General features: G+C 31.1%; 2 protein-coding genes across 2 annotated transcripts in view; both read left to right on the top strand.

The window, feature by feature from the left end:
- Window positions 1-24,098, top strand: part of LOC114328744 (tyrosine-protein phosphatase non-receptor type 13-like) — a 1,179,517-nt gene that overhangs the window by 434,573 nt on the left and 720,846 nt on the right. The window lies entirely within an intron of this gene.
- The window catches only part of LOC126890785 (uncharacterized), a 60,321-nt gene that overhangs the window by 36,051 nt on the left and 172 nt on the right, over window positions 1-24,098 (top strand). The window lies entirely within an intron of this gene.

The raw sequence follows: 24,098 nt of genomic DNA, 5'->3' as shown, positions 1-24,098 counted from the left end.
AATGTTTAAAGAATATCTACCTATCTTGGCAACTTTGAAATTTTTAGATAAATGTCCAATTTAGGGTTAGAAATGGCCGATTTCGCAATTTTCAAAATTTTCAATCGCTTATATGACAAAAACTATTAACTTAATTTTAAATCTAAGACTTTTCGTTAATAAACTGCTTTCTGGCTGCATCCCGTATCTCCGGATTTTACAATATATAATCACAGAGACGACGAAAATAGGAGACAGCAAATAGAGGACACTTAGGCCACGCATTTACCTTCTCTTCGTCTAGGAAAAGGACCGAAAGACAGTTTCTAAATACTCAAAACTGAGTAAAAATGAAAAAGATAAAAAAAGATCAAGGCAGGTTTTGTTTATATTTAATTCGGAGTTGGACCACCATCTCCATATAGCTATTTCAGCATCCTTATGCATCATCAGTGAAGCTTATGCAGTCACAACTCTGAAGGAAATATAAACATTCTGCCTATTTAAGCCAAATCATCGCAATGCAATGAACCCACCTTTTGAGACGCCTATTAGACGCCCATTTAGAAACTGTCTTTTGGTCCTTTTCCTAGACGAAGAGAAGGTAAATGCGTGGCCTAAGTGTCCTCTATTTGCTGTCTCCTATTTTCGTCGTCTCTGTGATTATATATTGTAAAATCCGGAGATATGGGATGCAGCCAGAAAGCAGTTTATTAACGAAAAGTCTTAGATTTAAAATATTGTTTATTATATTTTTATTTCAATTATTCTAATTGTTTAAAAGGTAGTAAACTTTGTATCTGGGGCTTTTCGTTGTTTTCCTCGCAATACGAGAGATATCGCTTAATTGCGTCTCAAAAGGTGGGTTCATTGCACTGCGATGGTTTGCCTTGAATAGGCAGAATGTTTATATTTCCTTCAGAGTTGTGACTGCATAAGGATGCTGAAATAGGTATATGGAGATGGTGGTCCAACTCTGAATCAAATATAAACAAAACCTGCCTTGATCTTTTTGAAGTTATACTTCTTTACGCGCGATATGAGGGTGAATTTTAATAGGATTAAAACCTTTGATCCCGGCGCAGTCGCATTACAACTTTGTTCTGATTGGATGTTCAAATGACATGACAAAAATTATCCAATATGGCAGCTGTGGCACAGCTGTGGGACTGTGGTGTGGTTATATATGGTTGTTGCGTTTTAAAATTTGTAGGAAGAGAAACAACAAACAAAAAGTTAGTTAATGGTTATACCGCCTTTTTAAATAGTTTTCATATTATATTTTTGGACTTATTAACATAGAAGAGATGATTGTTGCATGCCAATGTGAAAGCCCATCAAACTGTGACTAGTATGAGTGCCGCAAAATTACTGATAAAAAACCTATTAGCTCGAAGGTGTAGAGAACTGTGGATAACAACAATCAACCGGGACGATCTACGATGTCGCTTATTCAAAGCTAAAGAATCTTAAACTGGTAAGTGTTTTAAAAATAGTTGATCAAATTTTGTTATGATATTTGAACATAGCTACTTTGCACGATGCAAGTGATTGCGAAATTTATTAGTCGTTATACGGGCTCTTATTGGGTGTTGAAATGATCTGTTAATAATAAATAATTGTTCAATATGAAGGTAAACAAATGTATAATATATTAGTTTTATTGTTGTGAGGACAGAAACAAAAAAGTTTATAATTGTAGTGATTTTTAAATAGTTTTTAAAGCAACAGGTACGTAATAATTGTAAATAAATATTGTATCATAGGTACCTACCTATATTTGAACCTACCAAAATACATAGTATGTAATACTTTTATTTACATAATTTGATTACCATCAAAATTTCTATCAATGTTCACCTAGTATATTGTTTTCTTACTCTGTTTTGTTGTATTTTTTCAATTCTAAATCATTTCAATTCAAAATCAAAATAATTTGATTTACATAATTCAAAAATGTCAAAAGTTTAATCCGTTTAGTTAGTCGATCTTCGCACATAATGACACACTGTCTCCGTGGCGAAGCGTTTAATGCGAGTGAACCCCAATACAACGCCAATACCAGCCGCGCTGGTAAGTTGGTTCGAATCCCAATAGAAACTTTTATTTTTTTATACATTTTATGATTGTAAGTATATTTATTATATAATTTTATTTTCAGAAAATACGTATTTAGTTAAAAAATGTTCCGACAATTAATGTTCAGAAATCATTTGTGGCATTTTTAATGTGTTTGTGTGTGTTTTGTTCTTTTATTATTTTAATTTTTGGCACTGTTTTAATAAAAATATTTGAGAAGTAGTAAGTATAAATTAGTTTAATATTTAAATAAAATATAAATAAAAGGTATATTAATTTCGTTTATAATCATATAATCATATAATAGAAGTATAACTTCTTACGTACGTACAAAATACACACACATTCTTTTTTTTTATCTTTATTAACTTAAGAGAAAAATCACTAAAGACCTTTTCTGTTTGGAATGATTCAAAAAACCTAAAAAAAATTTGTTCGATGCAAAAAGAACAATTTTAGGAAAAACCCCTAATCTTTCCCCTCGCCTGGCAAGGTCTTATGCTCTTCAGAATCGCCTGTCATTGTACACATTTCTTCTAAATAACTTACTCAAACACATACTTAAATTTAAACCTTACAGGAGAAAGTTTATTTTACCCCCTAAATTTGCACTTTTCGATTCACCTGGTAGATACACGTGCACCGCTGATGCCTGCCAGGTCATGGTTTTTAGCCTTGGTGTGCTATGAATTATCACTAGACAAATTTCTAGCCTTACAGGACGACCGTTAGTCGGAGGGTTCACTAGCCCTTAGACTATTAGTCTGTTCTACAAACTACAAATAATACGATTACTTTACCGTCATACAATCATTTTATAAACTTCGTTCAGTAGTTATTTAGAAAAAAGTATAGTTATTAAAAAAATAAAAAATCCAACATATGTGATGACAACGCCCATCTCAGTCAAGACACTTACCCAACAGGAAGGAGGAAGAGTCGATTGGTTCAAAAGAAACTGTACTACACAAACATTCTTAAATTAAGTTTTAAATTACTTACATCGTGTTTTATGTAAAATTATATGTTTGGAAGAACATCCTCAACTTGTTCATCTTCATGGGGTGGAGCCACCTTGCGAACAATACAGGTGTAAGGTGTAATTTGACACTTCACCCACCGGCTTACACCTTATATCTGTATTGTTCGCAAGATGGCTCCTCCCCATGAAGATGGACAAGCTGAGGATGTTCTTCCAAACTTATAATTTTACATAAAACACGATGTAAATCATTTAACCCTTTCGGCCCCCTCGGGACACATATGACCCACTTAAGTTTAAAAATATTTACTGGCTCAAATACGTCCCGATTTAAACGTAGTTTTGCTTTAGTGGTATTATTAGTGCAAAATCAAGAAAATTAAACTGTATTTAGAGATTTATTTAGAAAACCAGTCAGAGATTTATTTTCACAAGTTCTTAACGCTTTAATGTGTTTATATTCGCTTTTTACCATTTTCATCGAGAGTTTTGAACAGTACGTGAATATTCTTCAGCATTTATATCAGTGATACACCATATTCTAAATATGATATAGTATTTTGACAGAAATATTCCTGATTTTCTAGGAATAACCCTTGTGGGACAATAATGTCCCAGTGGTATTTTTAAGCGGGACATGTTTAACCCATTGGGTTTTTTGCAGTATGTTAAAACGAGGGCTTTCTAAAAGGAATTGACATTTTTAGCCGATAAGCTTTCAGATATTGAAAGCGAACTGTACCGTTTTGAGACTGATGACGACGGCGACAAAAACTATGAGACAGAGACAACAATACTTGGACCTTTTTTTGTCATAGGCTATCACTGGGATATATATCCCAGTTAACAATACGAATGGGACACATATGCATATGCCTTATCTGTAATGTCAAATCTAAGAAAAAATTTTATGAAAACCTGTTTGTATTTAAACTTCGTTTATTTAAGTAAAAAAAGTGGGGCTGAAAGGGTTAAAACTTAATTTAAGAATGTTTGTATAGTACAATTTGTTTTGAAAAAATCGATTCTTCCTCCTTCCAAAAATGGCGGATTTTTGAAAAAAAACCTTTTTGACTTTTTTTATTTAAACACCCAGTAGGTATCTATTTTTTTATAAATTGAAAGAACGGTCATTTACCTACCCAGCGATATAAAGTTTTTTAAAATCGGTTGTCAAATGACTGAGCAATTAATTTTTAAAATGAAACATGCAATGTGGAAATCACATAACATACATAATATCAATTTGCTTAGTTATGTTATGTTATTTAGTTATACTCTGGGCTAATTAGCAAAATTCTTGGAGAAAAGTTATTTACCAGCAATTTTATTGCTGGAATCGAATTATAAGATCCTATATATTAATAATATAGGTATGCAAAATCCGCAGATAGTGTGCTATTTTTTTTTATAAAAAAAAATGGCGCCGACTAATCGTATTTTTTTCAATTATTGCTCTATAACTCCGAAGATTTTAACTTTACAACAAAGACACATAGAGATATGTTTTTCACGATTTGCTCCGACGAAAATTTTCCTCGGAAAATGCTGGTTTTCCTAACAAAAACTCTAATTTTCAAATAAAGTTTTAGGTAAGTAATTATTAATCAATAATTAAATAACATCAAAGCTTTCTTGGTATCAATTCTAATTCCAGAAGCCGGTGAAAATTAAACGAATATTTTAGCAACATTCAATTGTTTAATTAACAATTTACGATCGCAATAATAACCAAAATAATCATGATACATTGATCAAACTTATAAAGATTATAAAGATGAGATGCTTATTTAATCGACAAAATATAAATTTTTCTTTTTTTGCATAATCTTTAAATTTTGAAAAAAAATAGTTATAATACGCTGGTCTAATTAGTAAAGTACAAAGAAAGGTTATTTACCAGCAATTTTATTGCTGGAATCGAATTATAAGATCCTATATATTATTAATATAGGTATGCAAAGTCCGCAGATAGTGTGCTACTTTCTTTTATAAACAAAATGGCGCCGACAAATCGTATTTTTTTCAATTGTTGCTCTATAACTCCGAAGATTTTAACTTTACACCAAAAACACTCAAATAAAAATTCACCCCAATTTAATTTTACATAGAGACATGTTTTTCACGATTTGCTCCGACGAAAATTTTCCTCGGAAAATGTGGGTTTTCCCAACAAAGTCTCGAATTTTCAAATAAATTTTTTGGGCCAGTAATTATTTATCAATAATTATATAGCTTGGTGAAATAAAAGCTTCCTTGGTATAGATTATAAATTCAGAAGCCGGTGAAAATTAAACGAATATTTTAGCAACAATTCAATTTTAAATTAACAATTTACAGTCGCAATAACAACCAAAATAATTATGAGACATTGATCAAACTTAGAAAGATTATAAAGGTGTGATGCCTATTTAATATTTTGTCGACAAAATATAATTTTTTCGTTTTTTTGCATAATCTTTAAATGTTTAAAAAATTGTTATAAACAAATTAACATTTCTCAGAAATTGTTTATTATATTCTAATTTTAAAAAATACTTAAAATGCGTATTTCATAGGTTTTAAAAATGAATGCTTTAAAAAAAATTTCCAACCATTTGCAAAAAAGTTATGAAACAGCAAATAAATATACGATTTCTCCGTTGTTTATAATCTGTTTTAATTGTTTCAAAGCTTAAAATTGAGTCTATGGTACAATCTAATGACTCACAAAGAATGTCAAAAATTAGTGCAATGGTTATATTTTAATCAAAGATTAAAAATACTTTTTTTTGTAATTTTTAGCGCAAAAGTAGGCCTGATACAGAGTCGGAGCTAAAATGTTCACTCGAAGCGACTGACACGCAGCATACATTATTTATTAAAAGCGTACGTCGCGCGGCTGATCGTCGCGTCGCTCCGAGTGAAAATTTTAGCTACAGTACTGTATTAGTCTACTTTCGCGCGTGTAAATTACAAAAAAATATATATATAATCTATAATTAAAATATAACCATTAAACCGATAATCGATATTTTTTGTAAATAATTAGCTTGTACTTTAAACTCACTTCTACGCTTTGAAAGAATTAAAAGAAATTATAAACACCGTAGTAATCGTATGTTTATTTTTGCAAATGGTTGCAAAAAAGTTTTAAAGCATTCATTTTCAAGATATTTGAAATGTGCATTTTAGTTATTTTTTAAAATTATAATATAATAAAAACTTTCTGAGAAACGTTAATTTGTTTTATAACTATTTTTTTAAACATTTAAAGATTATGCAAAAAAATAAAAAAATTATATTTTGTCGGCAAAATGTTAAATAGGCATCTCATCTTTATAAGATTTCAAAGTTTGATCAGTGTATCATAATTATTTTGGTTATTATTGCGACCGTAAATTATTAATTAACAATTGAATTGTTGCTAAAATATTCGTTTAATTTTCACCAGCTTCTGGAACTATAATCTAAACCAAGAAGGGTTTTAAGTCACCAAATTATTTAATTATTGGTAGATAATTACTTATCTAAAACTTTATTTGAAAATTAAAGATTTTGTTGGAAAAACCCGCATTTTCCGAGGAAAATTTTCGTCGGAGCAGATCTGGAAAACACGTCTCTATGCAGAATTTAATCATGGTGAATTTTTATTTGAGTGTTTTTGTTGTAAAGTTAAAATCTTTGTAGTTATAGAGCAATAATTGAAAAAAACACGATTTTCGGGCGCCATTTTGTTTATACAAAAAGTAGCACACTACAGTTGAGTCCGCGAGTCTTTACCCGTGCGTCATTAATAACTGGTGAGATAAAACACATACTTTTTATTTTGCATCATTCTCTTTTCACGCATGAAATTAATGACAAACCAGCTGCCGCCTGTTATTAAGTAAAAACACATGTTATTTTTATGAACGATTTAGTCTCAGTGTACTGAAAAGAGATAGATACAAAGAAAGACGATTGGGGATGTCTTCACATATTTTAAGTACAATTTCTGACGTTCTGGTTTGTTTACTTTTGTGGCTGTCAGTTTGTTGAACTTTTTGCTGTTATTTTGTCGAATTTTTGCATTTTGTAGTTTTTTATAGTATACAAACAGTTGTTTTCACAACTAATTTTATATTGGAGTTAGAAATTTTGTGATAAGTTTATGTTATTTTATGATAAATTTTGACGAAGTACAAAGCTAACCTCATTGTTGACACAGTTGAATGCTTGTGTTTAAGGTTCCGCCAAAGTGAATAAAATAAAAAAAGAAAATATGTTATAGAATTTTTTATAAATTGTTTATTTATTAATCAATGATAATAGAATAATTTATTAAGCTACTTCAAATGTAGCTGTAATTATGCACCAAAATTTTAAAGCAAAACTTAAATTTGACATTCTATTTATTTGATAACGTCAAATTTTATAATAACCCGTGATCGGAATAATATCCATTTGCCGTTGCGTTTAGTAAATTTCCGACTTATTTCGTATGCTTTAAATGATGACGCACGGGTAAAGACTCGCGGACTCAACTGTATCTGAGGATTTTGCATACCTATATTATTAATATATAGGATCTTATAATTCGATTCCAGCAATAAAATTGCTGGTAAATAACTTTTCCCAAAAATGGCCTATTCTCCGATAATCAGCCCAGACTATTATGTGATATACACTACACGTTGCACCTCTCACTTTAAAAATTAATAACTCAGTCATTTGACAATCGATTTTAAAAAAACTTTATATCGCTGGATAGGTGAATGACCGTTCTTTAAATTTACAAAAAAATATACTGGGTGTTCCATTAAAAAAAATCAACAAAGTTTTTTTCAAAAATCCGCCATTTTTTTTCGTAACTGAAAGCGATATAAAAACTCAATCCATTCATACAAAACTTTTACTAAATTAAAACATATAAGCGAAAACCTCATATTTCTATCTTGAGCCGTTTAGAAGTTATAAGCAGTTAAAATGGGAGAAAATATAAGTGGACACCCGGTAATATTCAGTTCTAAGTTGTTGTGTTGCTGTATTAGCTGATGATGGCTCGTGTTGGGTCGAAACGCGTCATTTTTTAAGATGAACGTTTTAATAAAAAAAATTTGTGGTACATTCTTAGAGTTTAGTACTTTGTTAATTTTAATCGTTTTCATTGCTACTTGCCAAAAAAGTTAGTTTTAAAACCTCGAAATTTGAACTATCATTACATTACATAGTTTGGCAATTTCCGGGATCAACAGTTATACAGGGTAGCGATAAAGTATGGAAACACGGTAATCTCTCGGAAACCGCTGAAACGATTTCTACATATTTTGGTGGGTAAAGGTCTTTTAATGTGACCGATATTCTAGTGATACATAGTTAATTGTTGTCAAATCTTCCGTTTTTCTGGAAATCTAATGAACTTTCTTTTTTCAAATAGAATACCCTCTACATTTTTTGCGTTTTGAAGTCTTAAGAATTACTGATTATTTTTCATGTTATATTCCCTGTACCTAAATGCCATAATTTTGGAGTTATTACTCTTCTTCTTCGGGTGCTATGTCCGTTTATCGAACGTTAGCGATCATGTTGGCTATCTTGCAGATTTCTCCCCCCCCCCCAAACCCGACGCTCAAAAGGTGTGACTTTTTTCTGAACATTATGTGGATCATATAGAACAATTTGGTGTTGGAGGATAACTTTCACTTTGGATGTCTGAGTTTGGGTCTAACTATGCCATACTATACGTGATTATTTGAATTCATGACCTACTTATTTTTAGGATTGTGTTTTTGATATTGTACATTTATTGATATTCTGTTGATTTATATTGCAAATAAATCGTCCATACAATCTTTTATATTTCATAGCTTTCTTCTTATTCTGAGTTTTACGTTGATCTCTTTTTGGTTATACATTGCAAAAGGTTATATTTTATCTTTCACTACTAAAGTTTTCAAAAGCAGCAACCACCTGGCCTATTTTGCGAGCTTCGCATTCTATATTAAGAGTGGGCGAGAAAAGTTGCTAGAAAAAGTGTAAGATACTCATATTCAAAATACAATAGTTGCGTAATTTACATTTCTCTAATATCCGCAAAATGTATGGTCTTTTGGCAAAATATGAAAAGCTCAAAAAAATTCTGTTAGTCTGCTTTCCATACATAGTACCAAAAAAATTTTTTAACCGTAGGCTCGATAAATAGTCTAGGCACCAAATACAGGTCACCGTGTCATTTTCAATTCTGATGGACAAACTCAACGGTTTCTTATGGATTTTCGGCTGCTGATTACGAATTTCGAGGGCGGATTTCGATCCGAGTGGTCAAAAAATTGTTATAAACAATTTAATTGTTTATAAATTGTTTATAAGGCTTTGTCTCATAAACTAAAATAGATAAAAAAATGTTTCAAATAAAATTTGTTTCTTAATAAAAACCGAGGAAACAACCGTTTACTAAACTTAAATCCGACAATTACAACTCAAGACATTGTAAAATTAGTGCACAATGCAAATTGCAAATTGCAAAATAAGTATTTTTCGAAGCTTTACCGATCGTAACTCGGCTTCTACGCATGCAAATGAGCCTTATAAGGTGTCCTTTTAAAGCTTAATTAAGAGGCTTCCAAACAAAGTTTGTTAAATTATTTGATCTTCATTTGTTTTAAAGTTATACCCGTTTGAAGTTATAATTTTCTTAAAAAAATTGTAAATTAATTTGTTTATAAAGGTTTCAAGCAAACTTGAGCTATAAACATTTATACTTTAATTAACAATAATGATAAAAGAACTCAAAAGGAACAATTTGAGCTTAGAAAATGTTCGTAAGTTTATTTTTGGCTAAGATGTCGATATTTTAATGGTGCGCTATGAGGCGCAAGATTGGCTCACAGTCTTGTAAGTATGTATTCTTCGACGCTTTATCGATCGTAACTCGGCTTTTACGCATGAATGAGCCAATATGTGATATCCATATAAAAATGGATCGAGTTCTTTTGCAGCATCATCATTGCATATAAAACGAGCATTTATGATGTGGCGGCATACACACAATTGACGGGCCTTGATGATGCTGCAAAAGAACTAGATCCACTTTATATGGATATCATATAGATAATTAGACTCTGAAGCCTCAAAAAGTTTTAGTTTTACTGCCTACAAGAACAGACTTGTACCACCATGTAACTGTTAAAATTTCGCTAAAAACTTATGCAGATGTAAAAAAGCTGATATTCCCTCTATATCTCTATGCAGATTTGCAGATGCAAAAAAAATGTTTGTAAAAATAGTATTAATAAATAATATCAACTTACTTTTTAGTTATACTTCTGAATTATTAGTTTTTAATATTTTTTTCTCATTTATTGCAAAAAATAGAAGACAATGTAAATAGAATGAAAGGTGATACGAGGTACAGTATGATGATTTAATTATAAGAATTATATGATAAAATTTTATTAGAATCTTCAAAAATGAAAAATGAAGATAACGTATGTATACATAGAAATTATAATTTGCATCGAGAAGTTAGCGCGTGAACCTTTACGCGGTGAGCCGATCTTGCGCCTCATAGCGCGCGCCATTAAAATATCGACATCTTGGCCAAAAATAAGCATATGAACACTTTTATAACCTCAAATTGTTCCTTTTGAGTTTTTCTATCATTATTGTTCATTAAAGTATAAATGTTTATAGCTCAAATTTGCTTGAAACCCTTATAAACAAATGAATGTACAATATTTTTAAGAAAATTGTAATTTCAAGCGGGTATAACTTTAAAACAAATAAAGATCAAGTAAATTAACAAACTCTGTTTGAAAGCCTGTTAATTAAGCTTTAAAACGACAGCTTCTAAGACTTATTTGCTTGCGTACAAGCCGAGTTACGATCGATAAAGCTTCGAAAAATACTTAATTTGCAATTTGCAATTTGCATTGTGCACCAATTTTACAATACCTTGAGTTCTAATTGTTAGATTTAACTTTAGTAAACGGTTTTTTCTTCGTTTTTTATTAAGGAACAAATTTTATTTGAAACATTTTTTTATCTCTTTTAGTTTATGAGCCAGAGCCTTATAAACAATTTAGAAACAATTAAATTGTTTATAACAATTTTTGACCACTCGGATCGAAATCCCCCCTCGAAATTCGTAATCAGCAGCCAAAAATCCATAAGAAACCGTTGAGTTTGTCCATCAGAATTGAATATGACACGGTGATTCCTCTGGCGCCTAAACTAAAAGGGATCGCGTAGCTTGAAGATTTTGAAAACCCTGCTCTTTTAAACATTTTTATTCCCAAAAAAAAACTACAAACTTTTAAATGTAAATTTACCTTTTCATTCATCGTTTTCTGAAAAAATCTTAATTGTACACGTATTTTTAGACCTGGGTTATTAAAACAATTTCAACGACTAGTTGTCCCAATTATATTTTTTAAAAAATGTTTGTCCTGTCAAGACCACCAAGTTTTGCTCTGCTACTCTTTAGAAGTAGCTGACACTCAACGATTTTTCAAATGGGTAATTATAATTTCGTGATTGAAGTGTCTTAAGCTCCACACTGTGCTACCTAATATTCGCATCAGGTGATACGACACCAGATTTCTCTAAATAAATTAATTCGTAACTCCATCCATTTTTGTAACTCTATGCATACATCAAAGCATTCTTATCTCTAAAATATGGACTTTTTGTTCTGCCATGTTACGGTTAGTGCTACTGTCAGATAATATAACTCTCCTCTTTCTGTTTGATCTACAGGGCTCTAAATCTACCACATTCATGTCAACATAGTTCCACATTGCTCTGTAGCAACTATCTATGAAGTCTAAACTTATTGAAAAGAAAAAGTAGGATGGTCTCAGATACAGAATATATTATTAAAAATAATATACACTAATAAAAATCTAGCAACCTTCTTTATTAAAATCCTTTCCGTTTTCTATTTTCGTCGTCTCTATGCCTTGTAAATGGTAGAATGCAGAGATTCAGGATGCTAACAAAGAATGGTTCTAATAAGGAAGGTTTCTAGATTTGAATTAGTGTACAGGGTGATTGATTAGTAGGGTAATGCTCAATAGCCCCGCTATAGTAATAGATAGCAATAAAAGTTAATAACAGAAATTTTAGCCACCTTTGAGCTTCACATTACAAAATTAGTTAGAATGTTACAGGGTGCTCGGTAACACAGTGGCAGACCTAACTTATGTTTTTTTTTAATGGAACACCCTATATTTTATTTTACATTTGAAATCCTGTTAACTTCTCCATCACAAAAATATAAAGGTTTGTTATGTTATACAGGGTATTTACAAAGTTATAACCAATTTTGTATGAAAATCATAACAAGTTCAACTCCCTGTATAACTAAAAATAAGCAAAACAGCAATGGTTTATTAATGCCATATTTTTTTATTTATTGTAAAAATTTTTAAGAATTATTAATATTGCTAATTTTCTTTATATCAAATACAGGGTGAGTCAAAACTCAAGTACATTATTTTCTCAGTAATGTTAAATGGAACACCCTGTATTTTATATCATTATTAAAAAGTAACATTAACGTACTGTAATTTTTATATAACATTCCCTATGCCCAAATTTATTAGTTATCGAGATATTTTCATTTTTCAGAGCAAATAATTTTAGGTGTTTAATGACCGGTTGCACCAACAGATCTTAAGCTTAAGTCGAGAATATCATAAGAACTAATATAATACAATTATAATATATTACAATAAGAATACCATAATATAATAACAGATATAATTAATAATCAGGTAAGAATCTAAAATTATGGTGCAACGTAAGTGATACTCAAAGAGGCCCTATTTATAGGTAGAGCTTAGCTAATCTGGAACTTAAGATCTGTTGGTACAACCAGGCATAAATGTATCTAAATTTTAAGTAATCCATGACTGAATTGACAATAATTGAAGATTACCGATTATCAATCCGGTAAGCAATGTAACACTGTAGCAAATAAAGAAATAAAAATAATTTATTAGTAATACATTTTACAAACAAAAACACAACCACTACATGCAACATTTTTGAAACAATTAAAAACTATTTTTTATGTAAATGCAACAAATAAACAAAGAAAATTAGTAATAAATTTTACAAAAAAACACACAAACACAAAATACAATATTTTGTGAAGACAATTAAACACTACTTTTGTATGTAAATGTAACAATGTAACAAATAAAGAACGAAACATAATTTATCAGTAATACATTTTGCAAAAAAACATGTTTGAAAAAATTAGAAGCTACTTTTAATAAAATATTTTTAATATTTAATTACATAAGGTGTTCAAAATTATCTCCTAACACATTTATGTACGCCTAAAAACGATCATTGAATGAGCTACTTAATCTACGGAGCATTTGTAAATTAACACATCAAAATACACTTTGTATTCTATTTTTCATCTCATCCCTTCTTGTTGGAGGTATTTTATAATAGTATATTATTCAACGAGCATGTAATGATGGCTATTACTCACGATGATGAAGTTTGCGACACGAGCCGTAGGCGAGTGTCGTAATTCATCAGAGTGAGTAATAGCCATTATATGCGAGTAGAATACTATACTTTTTCTACGACTTTTTTTATTTTAATTAGTAAAAAATTTAATTATCAACTACTCGAGATTTAAATTATAATAATTTACAGAAATACCTAAATACTATTTACCCCTAGGACGTGGCTGAATAATTGGTTGCCTACTATTACTAAATTCTTATTTATTGTAAAAATACATCTAGAAATAGTCAATATAAGTTCTATTCGTTTCCGAAAAATTATAAGCTTAAATTTGTACCTACTGTCAGTGAATCTAATAAATAGGAAATGGCTGTTGTCTGTGGACGTATTTCATAATATATAGTTATAATGTATATTTACATTTAACTATATATAATATAATAATATATAACTATACATAATATGTTATAACATATTTAACACAATATAACTTGAAAAACAAACAAAATATTAGTTGTAAATTCCAATTAACATAAACAAAATCCGCTAATGTCACTGTCACTAAATTAACTTATAAACGTCAAAATTTTTAGTAAACAAGATATAAACGTACAAAATATACTGACATTGTTTCAGTTAAAATTCCTTTAAAAATTTTTCGAAGTTAATTATTGGTATAAATTACAATAATCATTGTATTAAATAAACAAGTTTTGGGTAATGTGAGTAATGAATTATTACTCACGGGTACAGTAATGGGCGCCATTATCTATGAAAAAATAGCGAATAATGAGCATGTTATTAAACGGTCGTAGAAAAACTTCATTATTAACGTAACCCCAAAAAAATCAGTCCAGTTTATTAAATTCTGGTGATTTGGGTCGCCACGCTACTGGTCCATTGAAAAATGAAAATATCTCGAAAACTAATAAATTTAGACATAGGGAATGTTATCTAAAAATTAAAGTACGGTAATGGTACTTTTCAATAGTGATATAAAATATAGGGTATTCTATTTAAAATTACTGAGAAAATAATGTACTTGCGTTTTGACTCACCCTGTATTTGATATAAAGAAAATTAGCAATATCGACCATTCTTGAAAATTTTGACAATACGTTAAAAAATATGGCATTAATAAACCATTGTTATTTTGCTTATTTTTATTTATACAGGGAGTTGAACTTGTTACGATTTTCATATAAAATTGGTTATAACTTTGTAAATACCCTGTATAACATAACAAACCTTTATATTTTTGTGATGGAGAAGTTAACAGGATTTCGAATTTAAAATAAAATATAGGGTGTTCCATTTAAAAAAACATAAGTTTGGTCTGCCACTGTGTTATCGAACACCCTGTAACATTCTAACTGATTTTGTAATGTAAAGCTCAATATTGCTATCTATTACTATAGCGGAGCTATTGAGCTTTATCCTACTAATCAATCACCCTGTATATTATTTTTAATAATGTATTCTGTATTTCCTGTATGTATTCTGTATGTCCTTCCTACTTTCTATTTTCTTTAATAGATGTCGCTGCAGCGTCCTCAAAGAGGATTTCAATTTATCTTTGAAATTTCCCTTAAATAGCCAATTTGGTTTTGTGTTGATTCAGAGGCGGGCAAGCATCTGTACTGACGACGGTGATACCAGAAACAGCGCTGTCTGCAGATTATGCCTTGCCTCTGAATCGAAATAAAACATAAATTGCATTTAATTCAAACCTAAACTTATGATTTTTACTATCACCCTATTTATTATCCGTTTACCAATCTACTTATTCCTAGTTGTAATTCCATCTTGAAATGAATACTGTAAATGTGTTTTTGCCTTCTAAGCTTATTATCTTGTGGTAGGTCTGACAAAATTACATCTATTTTGGTGTTTTGACTGCAGTCCGGCTATGGTTCTCAAAATGCCAATAACCTAATGATAAATATTGTGTTTGCTTTCAATTAATGGTAAATAAATTATTCTTTTGACGGCTTAAAACATAGACATATGGCAATACCTAGACTGCGCGCTGCAATCTAAAATTGTGCGATTAATGCAACAGAGAAAAATGTTTGTGTTTAGGGTAGGCATCTCTTTTTAATCGGTGGGGTTTATCAAATCGACGGCAGTGGAAAAGTCACGTGGTCGATAAACCCAACGTCATTGGATAAACCTCACCGATTAGAAAGGCTACACAAAATACAAACTTTTTCTCTGTCACACGGTGGCACAGTTTTATTAGATCAGCACGCAGTCTAGTTATTATATCTATGCTGTCAATTGAAGGTAAATTAATTCTTTTGGCAGTTTAAAACATTTTTGGGGAAAGTAAGATTAAAGTGGTAAAACCAAAGAAATTGAACTAATAGAGGTTTTTATTTGTCAAATTTTTTAAAGTCTTTGCCGCCATTTGAATTGTGGATAGAGGGTGAATTGTTTAGTTTACAGCATGCTGTTTATTTATAATTATTATCGTTATTCAAAGTGTTAGTTAATTTAACAATTATGTATCATGATCATCATCAATGGCGTTACAACTCTTCGTGAGTCTTTGGCGTATTTACTTTTCCTCTTTCACATATTGCATTCAAAGAAAGCTTACTTTCTTTGCTTACTTACTGCCATTCATTACTTGCGTTTTAACTTCTCGTTCTATTTTGTTGTCATTGGTGATTTTTGCTCCCAGATATTTAAATTCTTTAACCAATTCGAAGTTATGATCCTTTATAGTATCTAATATTTTGCCTTATTTGACGTCGTTCTTGTTTTGAAACCACCACTTTTTTTTTTTTTTTTTTTTTATTTATTTTTAGACCGATATTTAATGCAGCTTCTGCAAAGCTCGAGAAGATATCCTTAACTTCTAATGTTGATTGTACTGCTGCATCTACGTGATCGGCAAAGGCAAGTACAATTTTGGACCCCAAGCAGCTATGTTTGGTTTGAAATTTGGATAAATTTTTCGCATGATATATTCTAAGGTTTAGTTAAACCACAATGGGGATAACGGATCTCCCTGTTTAGATCCAGAATTTACGCAGAAAACATTTGACGTTTTCCCCCTATTCTACCTAGTGCAAAGGAGTTACTAGAGAGTTTTTAAGCCCCTTATTTCAGCAACGTTAAACGTTATACGCTATTCTGCTCATGCGCATTAACTGAAAAATAACGTATTACCTTATTAGCGGATAAGGTGTCCCCTTAGTTAGGTAGAAATAAGGTTCACGTTATTAAGGGATTACGTAATTGTAAGATTGCCAAATGTCATATATCTAAATCATAAAAAACGAAAAAAAAGTCATATGAGCTGAACCAAAGACAACTAGAATAAAAAATATAGTAACGATGTATAAAATTCTAATCAAAATTTGTTTTTAAAAAACTATCAGGTAATAAACATATTATAATATAATTGAATATAATCTGCTTGGCAACTGTGTTAATCTGTGTGTGTATTTTCTGAAGGGTTTCAAAATCTATTTTAAGCAAATACGTTATCCCTTATTTATCACTCATTGCGCATGACAAGTATAACGTTTTACGTTTAACGTACGTCAAAAAGTAGAGGGTCTAAAATCTCTCTACTTATGTAACCTTACCTAACGCTCTAACATTGCATTCCATAGTGTTGGACGGTTAATTGAATCATAATTCTAACAATTTTGTATTGAAGGCATAAATTTTACTATTTTTAAAGTACTAAACATTTTGGTGAAAACAACAATTGATTTCCCAAAAATGGTAAATTTCTGCAGTGGCAGTGCTTATGGTTATCCTAACCGGTTAACAAAGGTGCTTGTGTTTCTTTTCATAGGTACTAAAAATTTTATGTTTACTGTGTTATTGTAAAGTAGTAACTTATGTCCCACACGTGAACTAATCGATATCCTAAAAGTATCAGGTTGATAAAATCCCACATGGGAAAATAATCGATATCCTAAAATCATGAGGAGTCGATGATAAGGATGTAAGACTGGTCTCAAGCTTATATCTCCAACAAAAAGCAACAGTTTAATTCGAAAATGAACAGCATTCACAGTCGGAAAAGGTTTAGACAGGGTTGCATACTGTCACCAGCATTATTTAACATATACTCTGAAAATACCTTTAGAGAGGCCTTGGACGAATCAGAAGATGGTATTGCAGTAAATGGACAACTTATAAACAATATTAGATATGCAGACGATACAGTATTGCTGGCAGATAGTGCGCAGGGGCTCCAAAGGATTATGGATAATGTGGTAGAACCATGTAACAAATATGGCCTAAAACTAAATTGTAAGAACACAAAAATAATGATCATTAGTAAGAACACCAACATAAACGCCCAAATTACCGTAAGCAATACACCCCTAGAAAGAGTACAGAAAATATTCTATCTGGGCTGCAACATTAAGGATACTTGGGATCATAGCTACGAAATAAAAACTCAAATTGAAAAAGCCAGAAGCTCTTTTAACAGTCTTATGAAGATTATCTGCAACTTATCTTTAAGTATCAATATACGCATAAGAATTCTTAGATGTTGCGTCTTTAGTGTCCTCCTCTATAGAGTAGAAAGCTGGAGTCTTACAGGAAGATGCCATAAAACCATTAGAAGCGTATGGTATGAAATGTGGTGCTACCGACGTATGTTGAGGGTCTCATATATACATCACACAACTAACATAACTATTCTCCAGAGGCTAAGAAAAGACGAAGAAATAATTAACACCATAAAGAATAGAAGGTTGGCTTACTTCGGCTTATGCGTAATAATAAATACCGACTTCTACAGGTGATTATGCAAGGCAAGATTAAGGGCAAGAGAAGCCCTGGACATAGACGTATAACCTGGCTGGCCAATCTTAGGGAGTGGCTGGACAATCTAACGTCAACTGATCTATTTCGAGCTGCTGTGAATAGAATAAGATGGGTCAATGTGGTCGCCAACATCTCCAGAAGATAGGCACCTTTAGAACAAGAAGTAGTGTCTAGCTGTAGTTCCCATTTGAAGGAGCAGAAATTTAAAAAAGCTTGGGTTAATGCAATCAAAAGAAAACAATTCTTCTCTCAATGCTAGTAGCGGACTCTCTTACTTAATTTGTACCTTTTAGACAGGAGTTGTTTATGTATTGGTTTAATATCTATATCTCTGGTCAAAACAATTTACGTAGCATTTGAGAGAAAATGGCTTCATTTACGAGAGCAAAGCACACTTAACATTATCATTATCATTTTCCGACTAGAAGTCGAAACTTTAATAAAATGTGCAATTTTAGTTACAATTATTATGGTTTATTCCGAAGTCTAAAGGAAACTGCTAATTTGTACATTTCTGCTCATTTTTATTCCACTCGCTTGCTGTTTACCTGTCTCCAACGCATTGCTTTAATTAATCCATTTATTAAAGCACGTCGTTTCTAATAACATGTAATTTCTCTTACAACCACCAGACGTGTCGTAGATATACCGCCATTAGATATTCAAAACAGGCAAGGCATAAATTTCTTGAATACGCCTCTGTCCCATACGGCCAACGTACGTGAATGTTGGGATTGAAATACAGACCCATCATGCAGTGATGCCACTACTAACGGTTTATTTTCAGTTTTACCGATTTTTTTAAATGTGTGTGTGTGTTCACAAAGAGGGGATGGCATTAGATAAACTTCTTGCCACAGATATTTGAAAGTTGAAGATGTCATATTAAATTTTTATTTTAGAATCTCTAAGCAATTGTATGACAATATCATTAAATTAATATTTTTGGTGTTGAAGCTTAGTAGGTGTGAAATATTCAGCGGTAAACTTACATTTTGATTTTTTTTAAAGTTATACTTCTTTAGGCGCGATTGAGAGTAAAATTTCATAATACTGCGCGCATGCGCACACAGACAGTATGGCGTTTAGTTGCTAAATCTTTCTAGTTATGTATAAATATATCAGTGCAAGAAAAGGTGTGAAAAGAATATATTAGTGTTTTTAGTAAATATATGTATTATATATAATATATAATATTTATTATACTTCTTGTCTCTTTGTTACTGTGAATTGTCATTAGGTACGTCCGAACCGATACAGACACAGTCATCGTAGCGTATTTGGTATAGCATTCGGCCAGAGATCGGGAGGTCTTGAGTCCGGATCCAGTGCAATCCTATACTTTTTTTTCATTTTTTTGAAAGCGGTAAGCACAAAATTAGTTTGGTGTTTAAAAAAAATTAAAACAAACTGTTTAAAGTATATTTATTTTTAAGAAATCATATTAAAGAAGTATAACTTCTTACGTGCGTACAAAGTACACAAACATTCTTTTTTTTTAAATAATAATCGTTTATTATTATTTTAATATATTTATGTAAAATATAAAAGGTATTATATAATAATAAATAAATAAATATAAAAATATAATATATTAATAAAATTTTTTTGTTAATTATCATTTTTGTTCTGTTACAGTCCGACTGCTGAGGTGTTGCTAATTACAGTTTACAAAAGACTCACAGGAGAGCTATTCTATAGTTACATCCATAAACATAAAAAGGAGTTTTGTTAGAAAAAATATTTTATTATAACTTTAGTTAAATAGAAGGAGAACATAGAAAATCTCCAGGAGAGCATAGTATAACATGATATAACGAACTCCTAAAGTATGGAGGACCAGATCTGACTAAACAACTATTAATAGTCCATTGAAATGTTACATTTTTAAGGCCATACCTTGCATTTGTTAGAGGAGTCAATTTTATTTTTTTAATATGTAAAGGGGATCAGTAGAAGAATTCAAGTTTTTGGGATCGCCTCCTTTGCCCCCCTTTCGCCATCTTGGAAAAGGGGTGCAAAGGGGTTTCGCGCTATATCTCGTAAACTACCAACCCTACGGAAAATCTAATAAAACATAAAATGTAGCAAATTAAATTTTCTACAATTTTGTTTCTATTACTTTTTATCGTCAAGTGCCCAACAAAAAAGATATAAATAAAAATAAGTAAAAATTTTTTAACGTTTCCTTTTGGAGGTTATAACTTTTTTCAGTACATTTTACACTAAAATAACATTATAGCAACTTTGTAGAGGATTCCTCAGCGAACAGTTTCCGCTCTAAATGTGATTAATTCTATTTATTTATCTAGGTTTTACACCTGTCCAAACTTGACCAGATTCTCAAATGCTCATAGGGATACAATAAAAACAAAACGTTAGGCTTATTGTTCTATCTTAATATTTTTTTATTCATACCAATTATTATGATTTTAACATTCCTATGCTAGTATTAATCTATTTTTGACCTTTCTCCCCACTATAAAACTTAGAACCCTAAGCATATATAGAAAAGCCCAAGAAGTGGTTTGAGGACAAATTCGCCGGTCCAGAAGAAGAATGACGCAACCGCAAAATGCAAAATTATTCAGAAGAGCAAAAAAAGACTTTAAAATATCTAAAATAGGGATTAAATGAAGAGTAATCGTCCAGGGGCATCGACATGTCGTTTGTTTTTTGACAACGATGGCTTTATTTTCATCGATATTGGTTCGAATTTCATTATCTTAATTTAATCGCCCCATTTTCAACCCTATCAACAGTTGCGTCATTATGCATCTAAAACAAAATTTAACATAGCGCGTATTTCAGTAACGATGCAACTACCCTATAGTGGCTCAGCACATTTTTACAGTTCGGTCTTTTTGTATCATCTTTACATAGTATTTTAGAAGTTCTCACAATAAAACACTGAAAAACGTTTGTTTTCTATACTTCCACAAAATTTATTACAACTATGTTACTAATGCAGCTGTTTCGGCAAAGTGCCTTTCTCAACAGCTGTAGTAATAACATAGTTGTAATAAATTTTGTGGAAGTATAGAAAACAAACGTTTTTCAGTGTTTTATTGTGAGATAAAATGAACTTCCATCAAGTAACGGTCGAATCCATCAATTATTTTAGAAGTTAATTGCGCAATAAACAGGAATTGACAAAATTTGCAGTTACGTAATTTTTCTTCCGCACCGGACTGAATATCTACCTGCTATTACTCTTATTATTATAATTTATCCTATGTGGCACAGCAGTCGGTCCCATTCTACTTAACTTATTCTTACAGTTGTGCTACCTATTTGGCCACGTGCAGTCGTATTAAAAATTGTGAAAAGTATTTTGAGTTTTATAGATAATACTATTGAGAGTTTTGTGGGTAAAATTTATATTTTTGTGATTAGATAAGCATTTTGTGTTTTTTCTAAGAGCGCATCATGAGTGGTGGTTATTTTATTTATAAGAAACCTCGGGAAAATTATTTGTCAGTGAGAAAGTCGAGTCATCTTTACTCACTGTTGTCGGCGAACGTTTTTCTCTGGAAACCCTGAGATACCAACAATTCGCTAAAACAGTGAAAACAAATGCATTTAATCTCCAGTGTATCACCAGATTCAGTCACGGCTCGGTAAACATTTTGATCCAGAAAATTGGGGCTGGAAAAAGCATGGAAAATTTTGGATACCAATCCCAACTTCCAAGTCTCCAGTACCCCCGAGCCCCGAGCTTATGAAATTCATCTTTAGCAGATGCAATGGAAACTGGAAGTGTATGTGGTTGCCGAAAAGCAGACCTCAAATATTAAGCAGTGCGCCTCTATTGTGTGTGGTGGTGAAAGTTGCAGCAACATCGTGGACATATCAAATAATTGAAGAAAATGAAATGGTATATGAATTACCGACAATGACGCCAACTGTAACTCTCATTATACCACAAAAATTCACCTCGGATACTGATTCAGATCTTGACTCGCAGCCTGGACCATCGAAAAAAATGAAAGAATAATAACTACGATAGATCTTTTTCCTTTTATTAGGCCTATTGTGGATACCATACAAAAAACGCGCCTCCATAAATCCTCTATAAATCTCCTCTATACAAAAAACGCGCCTTCGTTAAAAAATCCTATATAAGATCGCTATAATGTTTTATTGCAAAATGAACGGAAAAAAAGTTACAACCTACAAAAGGAAACTTCTTACAAATTTTTCTCTTATTTTTGTTTATAACTTTCTTGTTGGTCACTTGACGATTAAAAGTAATAGATATAAATTTGTAGAAAATTTAATTTGCTACATTTATGTGTAATTAAATTTTCTGTATGGTTGCCAGTTTAGGAGATACAGCGCGAAAGCCCGTTGCACCTTGCAAAACGAAGGAAACTCCAGGGAACTACTTAGGTACTATACAGTTGATGCAGGTGATCAGATTCTAGAAAACCATTGAAATCGTTATCGAAATACAAAATAACATGTATTTCCATTACGATTCCCGAAGTGGAAGTCGACACGTCAACAAAAATTTTCTACTTAAATTGTGGCTTATTTCCCAAGTAAAATAGTAAATTGCATAATATGCCACAAAGAAATACACATCATTAGAGAGCGGAATATATGCAACACAACATTAACACATGCAAATGCATATTAAAAATACTCAAAAATAAAACAATATATTAAGTCGTAATATCTTCAGAAAAGTTGCCTTCAAAAATACGTACAAATTTCCTCAAACAATCGAAGCCCTCATTTTTTCTAAAACATTTTTTAATTTATTTCTAATTGTAATCCCTGTATTTCCGGGAATTTTTTGACAATGAGCAGAAAAAGTGTTAACAAGATTAACTGAATCACTTAATTGTAAATTTCTCTGTTCTAATGACTTTATTAGATCTGGTAAAAAACTAAAATTAACTTTTATGAACATAAGTTCTTTAGCAATTTGTACGTTACTTAAAGAACAAAGTACGTTACTTAAGTTGAAGAACGAAAGCGGAATTGTCTACAATTTGATGGATTTTTGTATTTTGATGCTTCTCTCTATGTCCGTCTTTATAGAAGTAAAAGCGAATTTGTCGAATAAAAACACTCTTTCCAGAAAAATTTCTTTTGTGGGACATGATGCTTTTGTTTGTCAGTTCCTCATTTAAAAAATGAAATGTGAAAATAAATGTAACTTACGATTTTGGAACAGGCCTTGCAAAATACTTTGTCTCCACTTAGCTTTAACTCGGGAAAACACTTTATCCAAGCACTTTTTTGAATGGTAGGCATATTTAAATTTAATATATACCAATCACTTCAAAAACACTAAATACGATACAACGTTTACTTTAAACAAATGTTGGCCGGAAACTGACAAAATAATTATTAGACCCTTAAAAGCAGGTAGGTACCTACGACTTGCTACGCTAATAAAATAATATTTTTCTTAGGACACCCATAATTGTTAAATTCAGGTAGTAATGAGAAAGTCCAGATGAGCGATAGATAGATAAATAACGAGCTCGTTCATATCGAAGTTATAAAATTCCAACTAAGAGAGGAAAATTTTAAACTTTTATTTAATTCATTTCTAAAATATGCAAAATAAATCGTGTTTAGCTTAAATATGCAATGTTGTGTTTGTTGTCTGAAAATATGCAATATGTGCACTTTGCATATATTCCGCTCTCTACACATCATGTATATTCATTCACAAATTGTTTTCAACTTATTTGATATATAGGCTATTGATTATGTTCAAAATAAGAGAGCTAAAAATCCTTGCCATTTTCCCACAATGAACAACCTTCTCGCCTCAAATCCAATGACG

The sequence above is a fragment of the Diabrotica virgifera genome, chromosome 1 (genome assembly GCF_917563875.1).
Source record: "Diabrotica virgifera virgifera chromosome 1, PGI_DIABVI_V3a".
Lineage (NCBI taxonomy): Eukaryota > Metazoa > Arthropoda > Insecta > Coleoptera > Chrysomelidae > Diabrotica > Diabrotica virgifera.
The sequence above is the reverse complement of the archived record's forward strand: the minus strand, read 5'-3'. Positions and strand labels throughout refer to the sequence as shown.